Below are 22,299 nucleotides of genomic sequence, written 5' to 3'. Positions count from 1 at the left end.
CAGATGATATCCCAAATCGTGAGGGGGGGTAAAGGCAATAAAAAGAGGTCAGAAAAAAAGAAAGAAAAAAAAATTAAAAAAGGGAAATGAATAAAGAAAAGTATAAAAATAAATAAATATATATATATTAGATAAATTAGTTAAAAAACGTTAAGAAAAGGGTATATTTAAAAAAATTTAGCAGAATAATAGAAAAAAAAAGAAAAAGAAAAAAGAATAAATTAACTGCAAGACTAAAGAATCATAGCGAGAAAGCCATGAGTTTTGTGCTTTGCTTTCTCCTTCTCTGGAATTTTGCTGCTCTCCTTGGTATTGAAACTGCACTTCTTGGTAGGTGAACTTGGTCTTCGCTGGATTTCTTGTTGACCTTCTGGGGGAGGAACCTGTTGTTGTGATTCTCAAGTGTCTTTGTCCCAGGTGGAGTTGCACCACCCTTACCAGGGGCTGGGCTGAGTAATGTGCTGGGGTTTGCTTTCAGGAGCTTTTGTTCCCTGAGCGCTTTCCGTAGAGTTCTGGAGGACAGGAATACAAATGGCGGCCTCCTGGTCTCCGCCTAGAGGAGCTGAGAGCCCGGGACCCCACTCCTCAGTGTGCCCTCAGAGACAGCACCCAGTAACTCCCGTCTGCCTGACCTTCAGCAGCACTCCGAGCTCACCGAAACTGTGACCGGTTCAAGGTAACCCCAAGCTGTGAGCTCACTGTTGGCTCTGTCTCTGTAACCGGTTTCCCTGTTCTAATACCTGTAAGCTCTGCGACACTCAGACACCCCCAATCCTTCTGTGACCCTCTGGGACCTGAGGCCACGTTGACCCAGCGTGGGCTTCACCCTGGTTTAGCTCTGGAGTGATGTCCCTCAGCAGAACAGACTTTTAAAAGTCCTGATTTTTTGCTCCGTTGCTCTGTCGCTTGCTTGGAGATGGCCCCTCCCCCTGGGATCTATCTTCCCGTCTCTTTGGATTCACTTCTCCACCAATCCTACCTTTCAGAAAGTGATTATTTTTCTGTTTCTAGAATTGCTGTTCTTCTTCTCTTTGAACTGCCAATGGATTTGTAGGTGTTTGCAATCTTTAGATAAGCTATCTAGCTGATCTCCTGCTAGCTGAAGTAGTCTCAGCCTGCTACTTCTCCACCATCTTGACTCCTCCCCACCAGTTCTTTTTAATTTTTGAGATATTTTTTAATCTGACGTGGTCAGTCTCAGTGAATATTATATGTGCACTTGGAAAAAACATGTATTTCATCGTTTTTGAGTAGAGTGCTATATAAATGCCATTTAAGCTAGTATGTTCAATTGTATTATACTAGTATTTTCCATCCTCATTGATTTTCTGCCAACTTATTGTACCATTATGAGAAAAGAGAATTGAAATTTAAAACTATAATTATAGATTTTTTTCTTTTACATTCAGTTCAGTCCCTTTTTGCTTCATGTATTTTGAAACTTTTCTGGCACAAAATCATACCGTGTATCATTTGGTATAATTATTGCTCCCATGATATGTACTTTTTTTATCATTTTATTTTTAATCAGTATATCTATAAATTTAAAGTATGATTCCTCATCCATTTTGCCCATTATTCTCCCCCACCACTTCCCTTTGGCAACCATCAGTTTGGTTTCTGTATTCATAGATGTGAGTATGATTTTTGTTTATACATTTGTTTTATTTTTTAGGTTCCATTTATGAGGGAAATCATATGGCATTTGTCTTTCTCAGTTTGACTTATTTCACTTAGCATAATACCTTCTAGGTTGATCCATATCTCAAATGATACAGTCTCATTTTTTATGGCTGCATAATATTCCATCATATATTTATATCACTTCTTCCTAATCTATTCATCAATTGATGGACACTTAAGTTGCTTTGATATCTTGGCTATTACAAGTAATGCTCCAATGAATATAGTGGTGCATATCTTTTTGAATTAGTGTTTTCATATTCTTTGTGTAAATACCCAGTAGTAGAATTATTAAATCATATGGTATTTCAATTTTTAATTATTTGAGCAAACTCTATATGTCTTTCCACAATGGGTGTACAAATTCACATTTCTACCAACAATGTACAGGGGTTCCTTTATCTCTGCATCCTTGCCGACCCTTATTATTCTGATAGATGTGAGGTGAAATCTCACTGTGGTTTTGACTTGCATTTTCCTGATTAGTGATATTGATCATTTTTTCATGAGTCTATTGGCCATCCACATATCTTCTTTGGAGACATGACAGTTCAGATTTTCTGTATTAAAAAAAAAGATTTATTCATTTATTTGAGAGAGAGAGACAGAGAGAGAGAGCTAGTAAGGGGAGGGGAAGGAAAAGAATCCCAAGAATCCCAAGCAAACTCTCCAGTGAGCACAGAGATGGACGTGAGGTTTGATTTGATGATACTGAGATCATGACCAAGAGGCAGAGGCTTAACTGACTGAGCCACCCAGGTGTCCTATCGTTTCTTCTTTTCGATGAATATTACATTACTGGTATTCCATTGAGTTTCTAATCTTGGTATTTCAGCCCTTGCTTTTTTGTTTGCTCTGGGGTTACATTATGCATCTTTAACTTGTTACTTTCTATAAGGGTTATTATTTCACATAGAATTTTAAAGTCTATAAGAATATGCATCAATTTTTTTTTCTTTCAGGTACTATGATTAGGTATCTTCTGCGTATTTTATAAAATTATAAAATATTCTCATTACCTTTTGTTTTGCTAATCAATTATTGTGTTATGTCCTTAAAAAACTCTACCTCACCTCCCCAAAAAACTGTATTTCCTGTTTCTTTATTTCTTTTGTAGCTCACTTTTCTATCTAACATAATTTTCCTTCCTTGTGACAGAGTTCCTTTAAGATTCTTGGGTACAGGTCAGCTAGAAATAAATTATTTTAGATAAGTAAGTTAGAAATCAACCTGGTTTTGCATTTGTTTACAGAGAATATTTTTAATGTATATAGAATTTGAGGCTGATTTTTTTTCCCTCCCATTGTCTTCAGTTTTACAGTTTCCAATGAGAAGTATGACATCCCTATTATCTGTTCTATATGTTCTCATGCCTTTTTCTTTTTTTCTGGCTGACTATAAGTGTTGTTTCACTGATTTCAGCAATTTAATTAACATACGCTTCAGTGTGCTTGTATCTATGATTATCCTGCTTGACTTTATTTTAGCCAATTGGTTCTATGGTTTTAGAATTCTCATTAAATTGGGGGCAAAAACATCAAGTATGTTATTAAATATTCTTCCCCCCCTCTCTCTCTTTCTCTGTCTGCTTTTTGGACAGTAATTACATGAGTATCTATCAACTTTATATCTCACAGTTCTCTGAAGCTATTTTTTTTTAATTTTTTGTTTGTTTTACCTTTTTTTTTTCCCTCTATGCTTTAGTTTGGGTAGGTGCTATTGTCTTCAACTCTTCACATTTTTCATGTTTTCTTCTTCAGTTGTTTAAACTTCTCTTGGTGTATACTGGTGGATCTAGATTGTTTTTGTGAACATAAAGTCATTCCATTTCAAGGAGCTAGAGCTTGAATTTTGTCTCCCAAAATGTTTCAGGTTGATTTCTGAGTTATGTAAAGACACCCTTTGCAATTACTTTTAGACTACCTGAATATCCTATAAAGCATAATTTTCAAAATTTAAAATGCCTTCTCTTTAAATTGCTACACATACTCAGAATTTGTCTTTCATTGTGCTCTTTTAATTCTGGAAAAGATTCCACTGTATTTCAGGACAAAAGAATTCTGCTTTATCTAGAAAACAACAAAAATTTATCTTATTACCTGTTGCACACTAATCCAAAAGGTTGAAATTTTAAGAAAGTAATTGTAATTGTAACAAAGTAAATAGTTTATAGTTACTTAGAAAACTGAGTGATAATTGTATACTGACTGCCACAGACACAATAATTTTACCAGAAACAAAACTCATCAATAAAAACACTATTCTTACAACTATTCACATTCCATCTTCACCATTTAATATTGGCAAAAATTAACATATAAATAAATATGACCCCAAATATAACATAAATTTAAGAAGCAAAATATGTAAAATTAAAATCATGCTTAGTAATCAATGTTACATATTCCATTTCACTTAGAAATGGACTTATATTAGCAAACCAATGGTTATCCATTAATTAATCTGATATAATAAATAAGTTCTATCATCTAAGTTATCTAAATGATGTTCAAATTTACAAAATAGCACATTTTCTTATAAAAATATAATTCACCATAGCTTATTAGAAATTTCTGATTTTTATATTCATAGATTTTTTACATCTTAAATTTATTCTATTCTTTCATTTTCCAAGATTTATTGTTTATGCACCACACCCAGTACTCCATGCAGTAATATGTGCTCCCCTTAATACCCACCACAATGCTCATCAATCCCCCCACCTCCCTTGCCTCCCAAACCCTCAGTTTGTTTCCCAGAATCTACAGTCTCTCATCTTTTGACTCCCATCTGACTTCCCCCAACTCACTTTTCCTTTCCTTCTCCTAATGTCTTCCATGTTATTCTGTAGGCTCCACCAGTAAGTGAAACCATATGATAATTGACTTTCTCTGCTTGCCTTATTTCACTTAGAGAATCTTAAGTGGGTATACCTTAGCTTATTTTATGAGTAAACAAATCTAAGGTTTTTAAAAGGTTCAGGTTAATTAGGCAAACAGCATAGTTTGATTTGTTTGATTGGATTTGTCAGGTTTGTCCATATTGGCTTCTTGGTTGAGCTATCAAAATTGCTAAAATACAATTTTAATAATATAATATAATATAATATAATATAATATAATATAATATAATACAATATGATATAATAACATTTTTAAAATACAAAATTCCACTTCTCAAATATTCTATTCTTAAAGAGATAATAAGGAAAAAAGTAAACTGTTAAGGCTGATTCAAAGAACATTTGTTTAGATGTTTATAAAATCTTTAGTATGGCAAGTTAAGATATTATTGTTGGATTAATTCCAAAACGGACCAATTTTCTGCTGAGAAACAATCCTTAACAATTAGAGATATCTTTTCAACTAGACATAAGTTATTTGCATTTTGATCTGTAAAACTCTGTGTTAACACGTAAGTTCACTAAGTCTGGAAGCTACAAGCAGTAGTAAACAGTGAATCAAATAAAAGCATTCCCCTAGAAAATCCTTAGGTACACCTTAGGCACTATATAATATTATATCACCCAACTTTTTGCTTTATTTTTAGGATTTGGATAATTTTTTCCCAAAATTTTCACAAAATCTTGCACTATGAAAAATAGGCACAAAAGTTTTAAATATTAAAAAGACATCTATTTTTCAAAGTGTCTTGAAAATAAAGAAAAGACATTAGTACTAATAGCCCATCTCTTATTCTCTTATCTATGTCACAGGTAAAATTATTTATGAACTGGAAATTCTTCTTTTACTGATGGATATAGCTGACAGCTCATATAATGGTAGTATTTTCTATTTGATTATGACTCTTTATGGTTGTTTTATCTCTTAAAAAATACTCAATTTATTTAAACTTACAAAAAAACACAGTTCACCCAATATAAAAGATGTTTCCTTCATATTCATATTGAGAGAGTGAGGAAACTATAGTTGGATTTAAGAGTATGATTCCAGACTGTTGAGTCACAGACCTGTAGCCTACCTCTGAAGTAAATAATACACTATATATTAAATAAATAAATAAATAAATAAATATGAGGCAATTAAAAAAAATAGAAGAGTATGATTCCAAAAAGAAATTATTGGTGAGGTACCTGAGTGGTTAGGTCAGTAAAGCACTGACTCTTGATCTCAGCTCAGGTTCTGATTTTAGAGTGTGAGTTCAAGCCCTGCATTAGAATCCACACTGGCCAAGGAACCTATTGAAACTGCTGAAATAAAGAAAGAAAGTGAGAGACAGAGAGATAGGTTTGAGGTTATTAGGGAAGCCTCAGACCAAGGGCAATTTTCCCCTAAGGATCTGTCCCTCAGAGCCTGAATATTCTCTGGCCAATCCTCTCCAAGATTCCAGCTCAGAAGTATTTTCTTGTTTTGTTTTTATCAACTGTAACACTTTACTTAGAATTATAAGACTGATCTTCTTGGTAGCATAGAACAGCATTAAGATACTAAAAATTTATTATATAAGTCAAAGTATATTTACGATCTAAATCTTATATTTGTCATATATATATACATATATATATATGTATATATATATATATATACATACATTTATAACTCTCATTCTCCTTTCTTTTTTTTGTAATGGAATTATTTAATAATTATGAAAGAAATTTATGATGACATAAAATTAATAACTATTTATGAGTAACAAATATTATAGAAAATATCATCAGATAAAATAGAGCAATAGATACAATGAACTAAAACATTTAATTAATAAATGTCTAATATTTAAAAAGGAAACTACAAAAAAGTGAAAAACTAAAGATTAAAAGAATGAAGCTGAACTTATTTATAAATAAATTAGACACAAGTGAATAAAATCCACAACTTAAATGACAAAATGTGCAAATTGTGTAAGTAAACCAAATACAGACAAACTAGACATGAGTGATGACTTAATACTAAATATCATAAATAGTTGAAAATAATGGAATGGACCATGATATACAAAACAAATGCAAGCAAACAAAAAGCAGAAAGAGAAATATTAAAATTTATGCAAATATTATTTCAAGGAAAAATCCTGGTTATCTTGGGAAGATTTTATATATATTTATATATATATATATTATATAAATATATATAAATATATACATTTATCATATATATATATACTGTAAGCACATTATAACAAGAAAATAAAATAATAATGCATGAAATTAATTTTAAGTTAGAAATGGGGATTTTGATACAACCAAATCATAATGAAAAACTCACTCTTTCTTAACAAATCAAGTAATAACATTCACATTGTCTTTATCCATTCATCAGGGAATAGACACCTAGGTTTTTTTATAATTTGGCTACAACTTTAGGAAACTATAACATTACTTAGAGGTAGAAAAACTCCCAATGAATAGGACAGGCATCTTCTTTTCCGACAGCAGATATCCATAAACATGACTTTAAGATACAACTCGCACTGGGGCACATGGGTGGCAGAGTCAGTTGAGCTTTTGACTCTTGGTTTTGGCTTAGGTTGTGATCTCAAGGAGATGAGATCCAGAACTACATCAGCTCTGTGCTCAGTGCAGAGTCTGTTTGGGACCCTCTCCCTCCTCCCTTTCTCACCTCCCACCCCCAAATAAATAAAATCTTAAAAAAAAAAATATCTCCTGGAGGAACCCCCTTAAATGTAGATCCTGAGGCTGGGAACAGAAAGTTCTAAATCAGCAGTCTAGGTTTTTTAACAAACAGCTCTGATTCTGAAGCATGCGCTAAAATTTCCTTACTTTGAGAAACAGGAAATTGGGAGTATGTTGGAAGGAGCAGTAAAAGAAAGCTTGGATGTGGAATATAAGAACAGATCTGACTATGACCTATTACTTTGTAAAGAAATTTTTACTGAAATAAAACCATGCTCATCTGTTAACATATCAACTGGATATTTCTCCCTCTAGTTATGAGAAATCATGTGGCTGGCAAAGCCAAATGTCCTTACTATATATCCTTTTTTGGAATAGGTTGTTAGGTTTTTTTAGGGGAAAAGTTTTTTGGGGTGTTTTCATTACTTAATACAATTATTAATACATACATAATATGAGGCAGGAGATAAGACTCTTGATTTTTAAAAAGAATGTAATTTTATTTTATTTATTTATTTTTAAGATTTTATTTATTTATTTGACAGAGATAGAGCAAGAGAGGAAACACAAACGGGAAGTGGGAGCGGGAGAAGCAGGCTTCCCATGGAGCAGGGAGCCTGATGTGGGGCTTGATCCCAGGATCTTGGAATCATGACCTAAGCTGAAGACAGATGCTTAACTACTGAGCCACCCAAGCACCCCAAAAAATGCAATTTTAAATGCATTTTATATTTGCTGTAAATGCTGTCTCAATATTATCCCCAAACCTTTCAGAATATGCATTTTCACCCTTCTACTCTGTCACCAATGTATCTGATTTTAAAATTTGAATAAATCCTAGAATATGTTCACATTTTTGCAACATATAACTGATAAATGATTGCTTGCTTAAGAGGAGGTTCAAGTTTAGACATCTGCATTTGAAATATAGGACACTCTAATATCCTCAGTTTTAGTCACTTAGCCAAGGTAAATAAAGTTGGTGTTCACATTATATAGGGAGCTCAAATCAGGCAAAAATTCTTATGTGATCCTTGAGTGAGCAATAATGAAAATTTTGCTATTGTTTTTATCTTCTTTACAAAAAGTTGCCAAAATAGTACTCACTTTGGTAGCACATATACTAAAATTGGAACAATACAGAGAATACTAGTATGGACCCTGCACAAGGATGACACACAATTTGTGAAATGCTCCACATGCTTTTTAATTGCCTTAATAATAGAAACTTTCTAGACATAAACAGATCACACAAGGCAGTTTCTGCAGGACCAAATAAGAAATGCACTTTTCCTACTTTTTTGGAATTGCCCCAGAATTTAGACTGTGCCTGTGACTGGAGCAATTGTGTATCAACGTTGCATACTTTGACAATATTATAAAACATTGCCTAGAGTTAATATATAACACATACATTCTTTACAAGAAAAAGAGAAATCCAAAATTAATGTCAATATTGATATTAAGGTGCAAAGAGTAAACATTAAAAGAAATGTTAAAATGTAACTTTACAGTTGTAATGACAAAATCATGAAAAAAGTTACAATGTAGCTTTTATTATCTAAATACAATATTGAAAATAAGAACCTCAAATTTTACAATGGAGTTTCAATAAAGTCTTGTTTTGCCTAGCAGAAAGCATTCGAGAATAAAAAATAATTAAAAATGATAAACTGACACGATTTCTTCTAAGTATGTTCCTATTCATTTCGTGTACCCTGGAAATGATCTTGGTGCTAATAAACTTAACGATTTCTTCCTATTTGCTCTATCTAAATTACCGGTGATGGAATTTGCCCAAGTTGATCTGTAATTAGGGCTAATTATTACAGCCAGCTTATCATAGCATACATAAAAATCATATATCTCATTGAAAGCAAAATAAAATACTCTGAGAAAATCCTATGTTCCATACCATGTCATGACAATGTCCACCATGAAAATGACACCAATAAATGCCATGGTATAGTATGGACATAATATGTCTTTTATAAGATAATACAGATATTTTCTTTCCATATAACTGGTATGACTTATTTTCCATAATTTATTTTTGATATATTATGATTAAATCAAAATGATAAGTGAGGTGGAAATATAACACCAATTGGTGGTTGTCTACTTCTTTTTTTTTTTTTTAAGATAGTATTTTTTTATTTTTTTATTTGAGAGAGAGAGCCCACATATGAATGGGGGAAAAGGCAGAAGGAGAGAGAGAGAGAATCTCCAGCAGACTCTGCACTGAGTGTGGAGCCTGATGTGAAGCTCCATCTCCTGACCCTGCAATCATGACCTGAGCTGAAATCAAGAGATGGTTGCTTAAGCAACTAAACCACCCAGATGCCCCATGATTATATAATTTTTATCTCTAGGTGGTCGCTTTGAGGTTAATGAGATTACCATGCAACTATAATTTATAACTAAGTGAAAAAGAGTAAGCCTCCCCTAGGTTTCCTTTATTTTTTTAATTATAAAAAGTCTACTCAGATTTAGTTTTTTTTAAAGATTTTATTTATTTATTTGACAGAGAGATAGAAAGCACAAGCAGGCAGAGTATTATGGCAGAGGGAGAAAGAAGCAGACTCTCCACTGAGCTGGAAGCCCAATGTGGGGCTTTATCCTAGAACCCTGGGATAATGACCTGAACCAAAGGCAACCACTTAATCAACTGAACCACCCAGGTGCCCCCACTCAGATTTAATTAAATGGAGGAAAAAGAAGACTCATTATTACTACTATAACATTTATCCCATTAGTGTTACCTTATAAGTAATTTAAATCAAACTACATATATACATTCTAATTCCTTTTATGAAGTTTATCAAATTAATTCTCATTGTGATTATATACAGTCTCTTATCAGTTACTATTTTTGGATGTTGTAAGAAGAATTCTTAAGATGTTTAATAATATGGTTATCAGTATTTAGTATGTATGAAAAAACCAGTATGTTTCAAAAAAACCAGTATGTTTCAAAAAAACCAGGTTTTTATGCCAACACATAAATTTAAAATGGGCAAATAAAAAGTCTACAAAATATGTGAATTAATGGAAAGGCAAAGGGTAAAACAGATGCAAATAAGAAAAAAAAATTTCATTAAAGATATATCCCCAGATAATTTTTCTTTTAACAATCTAATATTTTATAAAAGATGGATATATATTTAAAAATTCGTGGGTGATTTGTGAGGAAACATATATGGATAATACATAATCTTATGTTTTTATAAATCTTTTGTTTAAAATTCAAACTGGAATATAACATAACTAATAGTCACAGGAAAAATATTTAAAATATTTAACAAGACTGTTGTCATATACAACTCAGGGGCAAAATCCTGAATGTATTGTGAAATTATTCATATTATTATAGCTACTATTCATGCATAGTGTTCCATGGATGCCATTTTATTAAATAAATGTACCAAATTTTCATAAAGTAAAAATTCCAAATTCAAAATATGAAACAATACCAGCTCCTCAGATGCATTTCTTATAATACTCACTCAACTCTTAAAAAACTCACTCCACTTCTTAACTGATCCAATCTCCTAGTTTATAATACTATAAAATAATTTAACTGTCTTTAAATTTTATAAATAATATCATGAAGTATATGGTCTTTTGTGTTTGGCTTCTTTGCCTCAATATTTGGTTTGTGAAACTCATCATGTTTTTGTGTTTGGTTGTAGTTGATTCATTTTTATGTCTGTGTAGCATTCTATTTTATTTATATAACAAAGTGTATTTACCCGTTCAGCAGCTAATGTGGATCTCATTGCTGATAATTTGGGTTATTTTAAATACTTTTGCTAGTATATTTATATTCTTATCTTTTTGTGAACATATATACACATAATTTTTGAGTATATATCTGGACATGGAACTGATAGGTCAAAGTTATACATTTGTTCAGTGCAGTAGAAAACTGTCAGTTTTCAAAAATGATTGACAAAATTTATATATCATCTAGGAGCTATGACTGTGAATTGGTTTTACAGCCTCATCAAACTTGTTATATTCAGTTTGGGTTTTGTTTTTCCATTTAACTATCCTCTAATATAGAGTGATATCATATTATGCTTTTCATCAGAAAGCCTTGGAAGACAAATGAATATGAGGAACTTTTTATATGTTTAGTGGTAATTTAGATATCTTTCTCTGTGAAATGTCTGTTCAAATTTTAGCCTGTTTTTCTATTGAATTTTATATCTTTTATATATTTATTTATATTACTTATTTCTATTAGTTATTTATATATTCTAGATAATATCCTGTGTAATATAAATTACTGTATTTCAAATATATTCTCTCACTCTGTCTTGACTTTCTTCTGTCTTAATGGTGTCTATTGATAAATTGAAGTTAATTATTTCTTGAAAAGAAAAATATATATAATGAAGGTTAGTGCTTTTCATCTCCTAAGTAAGAAATTCTAGCCAACTTTAAATCATAAAATATTTATATTTCTTTTAAAAAGTAATTATTTAATCCTCCCTTTCTAAGACTTGCACACAAAAATAAAAGAAACGTAACTCATACTTTTCCTTTATGTGAATACCTAATTAATTCAGCACTGTCATTTGCAGAGATCACTATTTTCCTTGCTGAACTGTCATAAATGTCATATATTCAATGATCATGTAGAAGTGTCTGTTTCTGGATGATTTTTTGTTGTTTTTGCACAGTTTGTCCACTCTTGCACCAGAGGGAAACTCGAAGTTACTGCTCTAATAAAGCATCTATTATAATGGGCAATATAATATTCAAAAAGATGAAAAATGTATTTTAAAAGAGTAACAAATACTATGAAAAAAATACCAGACAGAGAGTACTGGGGGTTGGATGTATTGAGAAGACCACATGAGAGAGTTTGAATAGAAGTTCATGAGAAATGTGAGGCGAAATAATTCTAAACAGTGGAAAGATGTGAGGCAATAGTTTTAATTTAACCTGATACACTTCTAAAAGAAGTTCATTATATATAGCCTATACATGCCAAGGAGTAAGCATTTAAAGTTGATATGGAAGGTTTGAGACCAAGCATGTAGAACATTATTGGTCATGTTAAAGATTCCCATTTCTAGTTTAAAGAAATGATTTCTGGGAGATGGGGACTCAGTTAAGCATCCAATTCCAGATTTTGGCTCAGGTCATGATCGTGGGGTTGTAAAATTAATTCTTGCATTGGGCTCTGCGTTCAGTGGGGAGTCTGCAGGAGATTCTCTCTCTCTCTCTCTCCCTCTCTCTCTGTGCCCCTCCCCCCATGTGCTCACACGATCTATCTCTCTCTCAAATAAAGAAATAAATACTTTTAAAAAAGAAATGACTTGGGGAAGATTTAAACTTAGGATATGTAAAAGTTTTAAAGGCTACTGTGCCATTTGAAAAATTAATTGTAGGTGGTCAAGAGATAAAATAGGGTAAGGAATGTAATGGATAGTCAGGCTATTCTTTTTGTTTACAGAAAACACTGATAATATGTACTTAGGTATTAGCAGAAAAGCTGGTGAGACATGGTTATCTGGGAAATTAGAGATAAGGAGATTCATTGATAAGATGATGGAAGGAAAGGAGAAATAAAGGATGATTTTCAGGAGATAAACTATAGAATTTAAAAAAATTATCGTTCCAATAACTGAAATTGGAAGACAGCAAAAAGGGTATGGTTAGCAGGATTGATATGGAATCTTGACTTCAAGCTTTATGATTTATAACAATTTCTTTTTTGGATTGTTTTTATTTATTTATTTTTCTTCCATCCTAGAGCATAATGCATTTTTGAAACTTTATTAGTGTCTAATTTATGAATACATATGTAAATATACAACTTGAAAAGTTTTGACATATATAAGTATATGTACATATATATCTACATCTCTGTGAAACTAACACTAAAATTAAGATAGAGAATATGCTCATAATTCCCTCAATTGTTCTAATATCCATTTGAAATCCATCACTCTGTCCCAAGCTTCCTTTGTACCCAAGAAATCACTGCTCTATTTTATGTCACAGTAGGTTAGATTGCATTTTTGAGAAGCATATAAATAGAATCATACAGCATATGTTCTTTTGTTGACCAAGTTCTTTCAGTCAACATGATTATTTTAGTATCTGTACATGTATGAAATCAACCAAAGATGCTTTACTATTAATATCTAAGTATTATTCCATTACATGGATATAACACTGTTAATTTATTCATTCATTTATTCGTGGGCATTTGACTTGCATCTTACTCTTGGCTATTATAAATAAGGCTGATATGATTTTTTTTAAGATTTTATTATTTATTTATTTAACACAGAGAGAAAATGGGTTTTATAATTTTAACCATCTTGGAGGGATTGTAATATATTTTGATTATGGTTTTAAGTTTCATTTCCTTGGCAACTAATAATATTTAACATCCTTTCATGTGATTACTGGCCATTTTCTTTAGTGTAGGGTCTGTTCAAGTATCTTGCCTGTGTTTAAAATATGGTTGTTTATCTTCTGATTGACTTATAAGTTCTTCATAAATTCTAGATCTGTGTTGTTCTATAGTATAATCACTACCTACATAGGACATATTTAAATTTAAACTAATTAAAGTTAAACCCAATTGAAAATTGATAATTGAGGGAGAACTAGAAACAGAAAATCAACCACTTTCTGAAAGGTGCAGAGAAGTGAATCCAAAGCAATGGGAAGATAGACTATGGGGGAAGGGGCCTGCTCCTGGCAAGAGGCAGGCAACAGAGCACAAAATCAGAACATTAAAAAGTCTGCTCCACTGAGGACCATCACTCCAGAGGCTAAGTGGAGGTGGAGCCATCACAGGGATAGTTTGGTCTCAGGTCCCACAGAGTCACAGAAGGATCAGGGGTGTTTGAATGTAGCAGATCTCACACATATTAGAGTGGGGAAGCTGGCTACAGAGACAGAGCCGAGGAGTGAGCTATCAGCTTGGGGTTACCTTAAACTGTGATCTGTGGCACAGTCAGACCACTGCTCTTTAGGCAAGGACCCTACAAGTGGCAGATCCAGGGAGACCCCCTTTGACAAAGCAGAGCAGCAGGAATCTGCTAGGTTTGGAGACTCCAAATGGGGCTGTGTCCCAGAGACAGAAACATTCGATCACAGATGGGATAAGCTTGGAGCATGCTAGAGACCAGGGAGAGGGTAATGATTGAGCGCTTTTCTCCAAGGGCGCACTGAGGGGTGGGGCCCTGAGCTCTCTGCTCCTCTGGGTTGGAGATCGAGAGGCCACCATTTTCATTCCCATTCCTCAGAGTTCTACAGAAAGTGTTCCAGGAACAAAAACTCCAGAGAGCGAACCCAAGCAGATTACTTAGCCTGGTCCCTGGAAGGGGTGGTGCAATTCCAACTCTGGCAAAGACACTTGAGAATCACTATAATAGACTCTTCCCCCAGAAGATCAGCAAAAATATCCACCCAAGACCAAGCTCATTGATCAAGGAGAGCAGCGGAATTCCAGAGGAGGGGAAAGCAAAGCATGGAATTCATGGCTTTCTCCCCACAATTCTTTAGCCTTGAAAGATTATTTTCTTAATTTTATTTTTTTCTTATTCTAATTTTTAGCTTTTATTCTTTCCTCTTTTAATGTTTTTTAACTAGTTTATCTTAACAATACCTTTCTTTTAAAAAATCTTTTTGAACCTTCATTATTATAGTCATATTTTATCCTTCATTGTATCTAACTTTATTTCTTGTACACATATAGGGTTTTCTCTTCTAAAATAATTTGGGATACAATTGTTCTAATAGATCAAAATATACCCTAAATATAGCACAGAGCTTTGTTCTAGTCTCCAGCCTGAGAAAATTCTCTCCACTTTCTTTTTCTTTCTTTTCCCAACCAACTTATCTTATCAACTCCTTTTTAGAATTTTTTTTTTTAATTTCCATCTTCACAGTCATATTCCATCATGTTTACCCTTATTTGTGTGTGTATGTGTGTGTGTATACCCATAGTTTCTACTAGGAGACCAAAATACACCCAAAATCAAGTGGGAGGCTCTGTTCTATTCACCAGTCATACATGTGTGTGTGTGTATATATATATATATATATATATATATATATATATATATGTATATATATGCATTAACCAAATCAGAAGAGACCCCAAATCATGGGGAGAAGAAAGGGGGTAAAAAGAAGTTAATTTAAAAAAATTTTTTTAAATTTATAGGTATATATACATATATAAGCATATATATGTATATATACCTATAAATTTAAAAAATTTTTAAAAACTAACTTCTTTTTATTTAAAAAGAAGAAAGATGAAAAATTAAAAAATATTTAAATTTATATGTATATATACATATAAATTTTTAAAAATTTTAAAAAATTAACTTATTTTAACCCCCTTTCTTCTCCCCATGATTTGGGGTCTCTTCTGATTTGGTTAATGCACATTTTCCAAAGGTTTTGACACTCTTTTAATGTTCTATTCTCTCCTTCACATATTCTTATCTGGATAAAATGACAAAGTGGAAAACTTCACCCAAAAGAAAGAAAGAAAGAAAGAAACAAACAAACAAAAACAGAGGCAGTACCAAAGGCTAGGTCCCTAGTCAATACAGACACTGAAAATATGTCAGATCTAGAGTTCAGAATCATGATTCTCAAGGTGCTAGCTGGGCTTGAAAAAGGCATGCAAGATATTAGGAAAACCCTGTCTGGAGAAATAAAAGCCCTTTCTGGAGAAATAAAAGAACTAAAATCTACCCAAGCTGAATTTTTTTTTAAAAGCTATTAATGAGATGTGATAAAAAATGGAGGTTCTTACTGTTAGGATAAATGAGGCAGAAGAAAGAATTAGTGATATAGAAGACCAAGTGACAGAGAATAAAGAAGCTGAGCAAAAGAGAGATAAACACCTATTGAACTATGAAGGAAGAATTTGAGAGATAAGTGATACCATAAGACAAAACAATATTAGAAAAATTGGGATTCCAGAAAAAGAAGAAAGAAAGAAAGGCAGAAGGTATATTGGAGCAAATTGTTCTAGAGAATTTCCCTAATATGGCAAAGAGAACAAGCATCAAAATCAAAGATGCTCAGAGAATTCCCCTCAAAATCAATAAGAATAGGTCCACACCCCATCATCTAGTAGTAAAACTTGCAAGTCTTAGTGACAAAGAGAAAATCCTGAAAGAAGCCCGTGACAAGAGTTTGTAACATACAATGGTAAAAATATTAGATTGGCAACAGATTTATCCACAGAGACCTGGCAGGCCAGAAAGAACTGGCATGACCTATTCAGAGCACTAAACGAGAAAAGCATGCAGCTATATCCAGCTAGGCTATCATTGAAAATAGGAGAAGAGAAAAAAGCTTCCAGGACAGATAAAAACTAAAAGAATTTTAAACACCACACCAGCTCTGCAGGAAATATTGAAAGGGGTCTTCCAAGCAAAGAGAGAGCCTAAAAGTAGTAGACCAGAAAGGAACAGAGACAATATATAGTAACAGTCACTTCACAGGCAATACAATACAGACAATAAATTCATATCTCTCAATAGTTACCCTGAATTTTAATGGGCTAAATGCTCCAATCAAAAGACACAGGGTATCAGAATGGATTAAAAAAAAAACAAACCATCAATATGTTGTCTATAAGAAACTCATTTTAGACCTAAAGACATCTCCAGACTTAAAGTGAGGGGGGGTGGGAAAAAATTTACCATGCTAATGAACATTAAAAGAAAGCTTGGATGGAAATCCTTGTATCAGATAAATTAGATTTTAAGCCAAAGACTATAATAAGAGATGAGGAAGGACACTGTATCATACTCAAAGGGTCTGTCCAACAAGACGACCTAACAATTTTAAGCATCTATGCCCCTAACATGGGAGCAGCCAACTACATAAATGAATTAATAACAAAATCAAAGAAACACATTGACAATAATACAGTAACTGTAGGGGACTTTAACACTGAGCAACAAACAAGTTATATTTATAACTTCAATCAATGCCTTTATAACTTTATTTGGGCTAAAAAATCATACTTCATAATTTCAAATTCATTCTCTATGATGAAGCTAGAAGTATGTATGGAATAATTAGGAAGCATAAAGGGAAAATCTTTATCTTATATAAATGATAAAATATGATAATATTAATAACATGTCAAAGCTGAAAAACCAAATAAGATGTGTTATAACTAATGATTCTCCTCTTTATAACCATGCCCTAAAATAAAAACTTATATTTTCTAAGAAATTATAAACATATTGCACAATATTTTGAATAATATATTGTATCTTCTGAAATAAGAAATAAGAAAATTGACATTGTACAATGCTAATAAATATTATCTTTGGAGTAAAAACCAGCATATATATGATTTCCCTTTGCTAAATCTCTCTGGTTGATTTTATAGCCTATATGTTTACAAAATACAAATATTACTGTTCTTTCTCAAATATAAAATATACCTACAGAATATGTTAGGTATATCTGAAACTTAAAAAAACAAACAAACTCATTTTGATTTTGTTTCTTTGCTTTTATTTTGGCTGTCCTATTTTACATCCTAAACTAGGTAAATTTCAAGCATACCTATATTCTTTACAGGTACTACCCTATGTATTTGGTTTTTGCTTTATAAAAATGTAGTGCAACCAAGAAGTCAGTGTGCATACTAAGCTTTTATATTTCTTTACGGTTACCTGATTTTTCAAGTTCTGAGTGATTAAATCTACTAAAGCCCTGATTTCACACTTCTGGGATGGAGACGACCAATCATCTGTATGCACTACATGTTTAGTACAATCATTTCAGTGGTAAACAAAAATCTAGGAAAACAGAATTAAAGCTCCAACTTTGACTATGACAATCGAGGGCATAGAGTAGCAATAAAATTAAAGGCTCTGCTTTGCTTTTTTTCTTGTTTTTGGAGAAAATGTTGACACTATAAATGTATATGCTAAAAATTTTTTAAGATACATTTATCACTCTGTTTATGCTTTTAATCTCAAAATTGTTAGTTTGATTAAGCATAGAAGATAACTTATAAATACATAATTAAATTATTTTGCATGTTTGTGGCATCATAAATTTGACAGCTTATTTCCCTCTCAAAATTTCTAAGGAACTAAATCAAATAATTGATGTAAACTGCCAGATAATATATTAAACATCTTGTTAGTTTTCTATGTTACTGAACTTTTATCATTTATTATTTTCTATCAATATTCCCTTTTATGTAAACCAACTGAAGAAGTGATGATGTTTATGATACAGTACAAGGTGCAAGGATTATTGCATCATTTATTTTTAAAATTGAAAAAAAAGTAACACATCACATGATTTCTTATTGCTGTTGAAATAAATTAACACAAATTTGGTGGTTAAAAACAACATACATTTATTGCCTATGTCATTTGCTCTATTACAGTTCTATAGGTCAGAAATCTGGATTGAGTCTTACTGGTCAGGTGTCAAAATAGTGTATTCCTTTTTGGAGACTCTAAGGGAAAAGTCAAATCCTTCCTCTTTTAATTTTTACAGTTATAAAGTCATTCCTTGACTCCCCATTCCTTCATCTTCAAAATTATTAATGACCCAGTCTTTCCTTCTTACATGCTTTCCTCAGGCACTGTGTGTTTGCTTGTTTTGGGTAAAATTTCTTTCTGCCATTCTGAGTCACACTTCTGCTTCCCCCCTTTCACTTTTTGTTTTATTTAAATTCAATTAACTAACATTTAATGTATTATTGGTTTCAGAGGTAGAGGTAAGTGATTCATCAGTCTTATATAATACTCAATGTTCACTGCATCATGTGTCCTCCTTAATGTCTATCATCCAGTAACTTCCTTCCACCTCCCTACCCTCCAGCAACCCTGTTTGTTTCCTATGACTTTTAAATTTATTTATTTTTATTTAATTTCAATTAATGTATAATTTATTATTGGTTTCAGAGGATTATTGATTCATCTGGCTTATATAATACAATGCTCATTACATCACATGTCCTCCTTAAAGTCCATCACCCAGTTACCCCATCCCTCCACCAACAACCCTAAATTTGTTCTTATGCTTAAGAGTCTCTTATGGTTTTTCTCCCTCTCGAATTTTGTTTTATTTTTTCCTCTCTTCCTCTATTATTCTCTACCTTGTTGCTTAAACTCCAAATATCAGCAAGATCATATGACAATTGTCTTTCTCTGATTGACTTATTTTACTTAGATAACACCCTCTAGCTCCATCCATGTCACTGAAAATGACAAGATTTCATTTTTCTGATGGCTGAGTACATAAGTATTTTATATATATGTCATATCTTCTTTACCCATTCATCTGTCCATGGACATATTGGCTCTTTCTATAGTTTGGCTGCTATAAATACTGGGGTGGAGGTGTCCCTTTAGATCACATTTGTATCATTGGATTAAATACCCAGTAGTTCAATTGATGGACTGTAGGGTGCCTCTATTCTCTACCTTTTGAGGAACACCCATAATGTTTTCCAGAGTGGCTGTACCAGCTTGCATTCCTACAAAAAATGTAAGAGGGTTCCCCTTTATCCACAACTTTCTCAATATCTGCCATTTTCTGACTTGTAAATTTTACCCACTCCAACTGGTGTGAGGTGGTATCTCATTGTGGTTTTGATTTTTATTTCCTTGATGCCCAGTGATGTGAAACAGTTTACATTCCCTCCAATAGTGTAGCAGGGTTCCCTTTTCTCCACAACCTTGCTAACATCTGTCCTTTCCTGACTGGTTAATTTTAGCCATTCTGGCTGGTGTGAGGTGGTATCTCATTGTGGTTTTGATTTGCAATTCCCTGATGGTGAGTGATATTGAACACTTTTTCATGCATCTGTTGTCCATTTGGATGTCTTCTTTGCATAAATGTCTGTTTATGTCCTCTGGCCATTTCTTGATTGGATTATTTGTTCTTTGAGTTTTGAGATTGAGAAATTCTTTATCGATTTTGGATAATAGCTCATTACCTCATATGTCATTTGCAAATATCTTCTCCCATTTCATAGGTCATCTTTTGGTTTGGTGACTATTTCCTTTGCTGTGCAAAAGCTTTTTGACATGATGAAGTCCCAATAGCTCATTTTTGCCTTTGGAAGTGTGTCTAGCAAGAAGTTACTTTGGCCAAGGTCAAAGAGGCTGCTGCCTGTGTTATTTCCTTGATGCTAGAGAAAATTTCCTTGATTCTAGAGAAAATTCTTCTCTAGAATTTTGATGGATTCCTGTCCCACATTTAGGTCTTTCACCCATTTTGTGCATGCTGTTAAGAAAGTGGTCCAGTTTCATTCTTCTACATGTGTCTATCCAAATTTCCCAACACCATTTGTTGAGGAAACTCTTTTTTTCCATTGAATATTCTTTCCTGCTTTGTTGAAGATTAGTTGACTATGGAGTTGACGGTCCATTTCTGGGTTTTCTATTCTGTTCCATTGATCCATGTGTCTGTTTCTGTGCCAGTACCATACTGTTTTAATGGTTACAGCTTTGTAACTGAACTTAAAGTCAGGAATTCTGATGCTACTAATTCTGGTTTTCTTTGTCAACATTCCTTTGGTTATTTTGTGATCTTTTCTGGCTCCATACAAACTTTAGGATTCTTTGTTCCAAATCTGTGAAAACAGTTGATGGTATTTCAAAAGAGATTGCATTCAATGTGTAAATTGCTCCAGGTAACATACATGTCTTAACAATATTTGTCCTTCCAATCCATGATCATAGTTTTTTGTTTTCCATTTCTTTGTGTCTTCCTTAACTTCTTTCATGAGTGTATAGTAGTTTTACAGTACAGATCCTTCACTTCTTTAGTTAGCACCCCCCCCCCCCACCGCCAGGCATCCTATGGCTTTGTGTGCAATTGTAAATGGTATTGACTACTTAATTTCCTTCCTTCTGTCTCATTGTTAGTGTGTAGCAATGCAACTGATTTCTGTGCATTGATTTTATATCCTGCCACTTTGCTGAATTCCTGTATGAGTTCTAGCAATTTCAGTGTGGAAACTTTTGGGCTTTCCACATAGAGTATCATGTTACCTAGAGAGTGAGAGTTTGAATTCTTTGCTGATTTGGATGACTTTACTTTCTTTTTGTTGTCCAAATGCTAAGGCTAGGACTTCTAGAACTATAATGAATAGCAGTGGTGAGAGTGGACATTCCTATCATGTTCCTGGCTTTAGTGGAAAAACTATCAGTTTTCCCCTACTGAGAATGATGTTCACTGTGGGCTTTTCATATATGGCTTTTATGATATTGAGGTATATTCCCTCTATCCTTACACTGTAGAGAGTTTTAATCAAGAAGGATGTTGCACTTTCTCAAATACCTTTTATGAATCTATTGAGAAGATCATATGGTTCTTGTCCTTTCTTTCATTAACGTATATATCACATTGATTGATTTGTGATATTGTACCACACTTGCAACACAGGAATAAATCCCACTTGGTTGTGGTGAATAATCCTTTTAATGTACTGTTGGATCCTACTGGCTAGTATTTTGATGAGAATTTTTTAATCCATGTTCATCAAGGATATTGGCCTTTAATCTTAGGATTATTTGAAATTTGAACTGTCTGTTTGAGGGATCAAAGTAATGCTGGTATCATAGAAAATGTTTGAAAGTTTTCCTTCCATTTCTATTTTTTAAAGCAGCTTTGGAAGTACAGGTATTAATTCTTCTTTAAATATTTGGTAGAATTCCATTGGGAAGCGATCCAGACCTGGGCTCTATTTTGTTGAGAGATTTTCAATTACAGCTTCAATATCCTTGGTGGTTATGGGGTCTGTTCAGGTTTTCTATTCCTTCTTGTATCTGTTTTGATAGTTTATAAGTTTCCAGGAATGCATCCATTTCTTCCAAGATTGCCTAATTTGTCAGCATATAGTTGCTCATAATATATTCTTATAATTGTACATATTTCTTCTATATTGGTTATGATCTCCCCTCTTTCATTCATGATTTTATTTATTTGGGTCATTTTTCTTTTTGATAAGTCTGGGGTTTATTGATCTTAATTCT

At 32.8% G+C, this 22,299-nt stretch overlaps 1 non-coding gene across 1 annotated transcript; it reads left to right on the top strand.

The window, feature by feature from the left end:
• The first annotated feature begins 8,375 nt into the window (after positions 1-8,375).
• On the top strand, positions 8,376-8,483 carry LOC132009398 (U6 spliceosomal RNA). The gene has a single exon (XR_009401896.1). It is a non-coding gene; the product is annotated as a U6 spliceosomal RNA (small nuclear RNA).
• Positions 8,484-22,299: the final 13,816 nt, after the last annotated feature.

The sequence above is a fragment of the Mustela nigripes genome, chromosome 1, assembly GCF_022355385.1.
Source record: "Mustela nigripes isolate SB6536 chromosome 1, MUSNIG.SB6536, whole genome shotgun sequence".
Classification (NCBI taxonomy): Eukaryota; Metazoa; Chordata; class Mammalia; order Carnivora; family Mustelidae; genus Mustela; species Mustela nigripes.
This window is presented reverse-complemented; position numbering and strand designations above follow the sequence as displayed.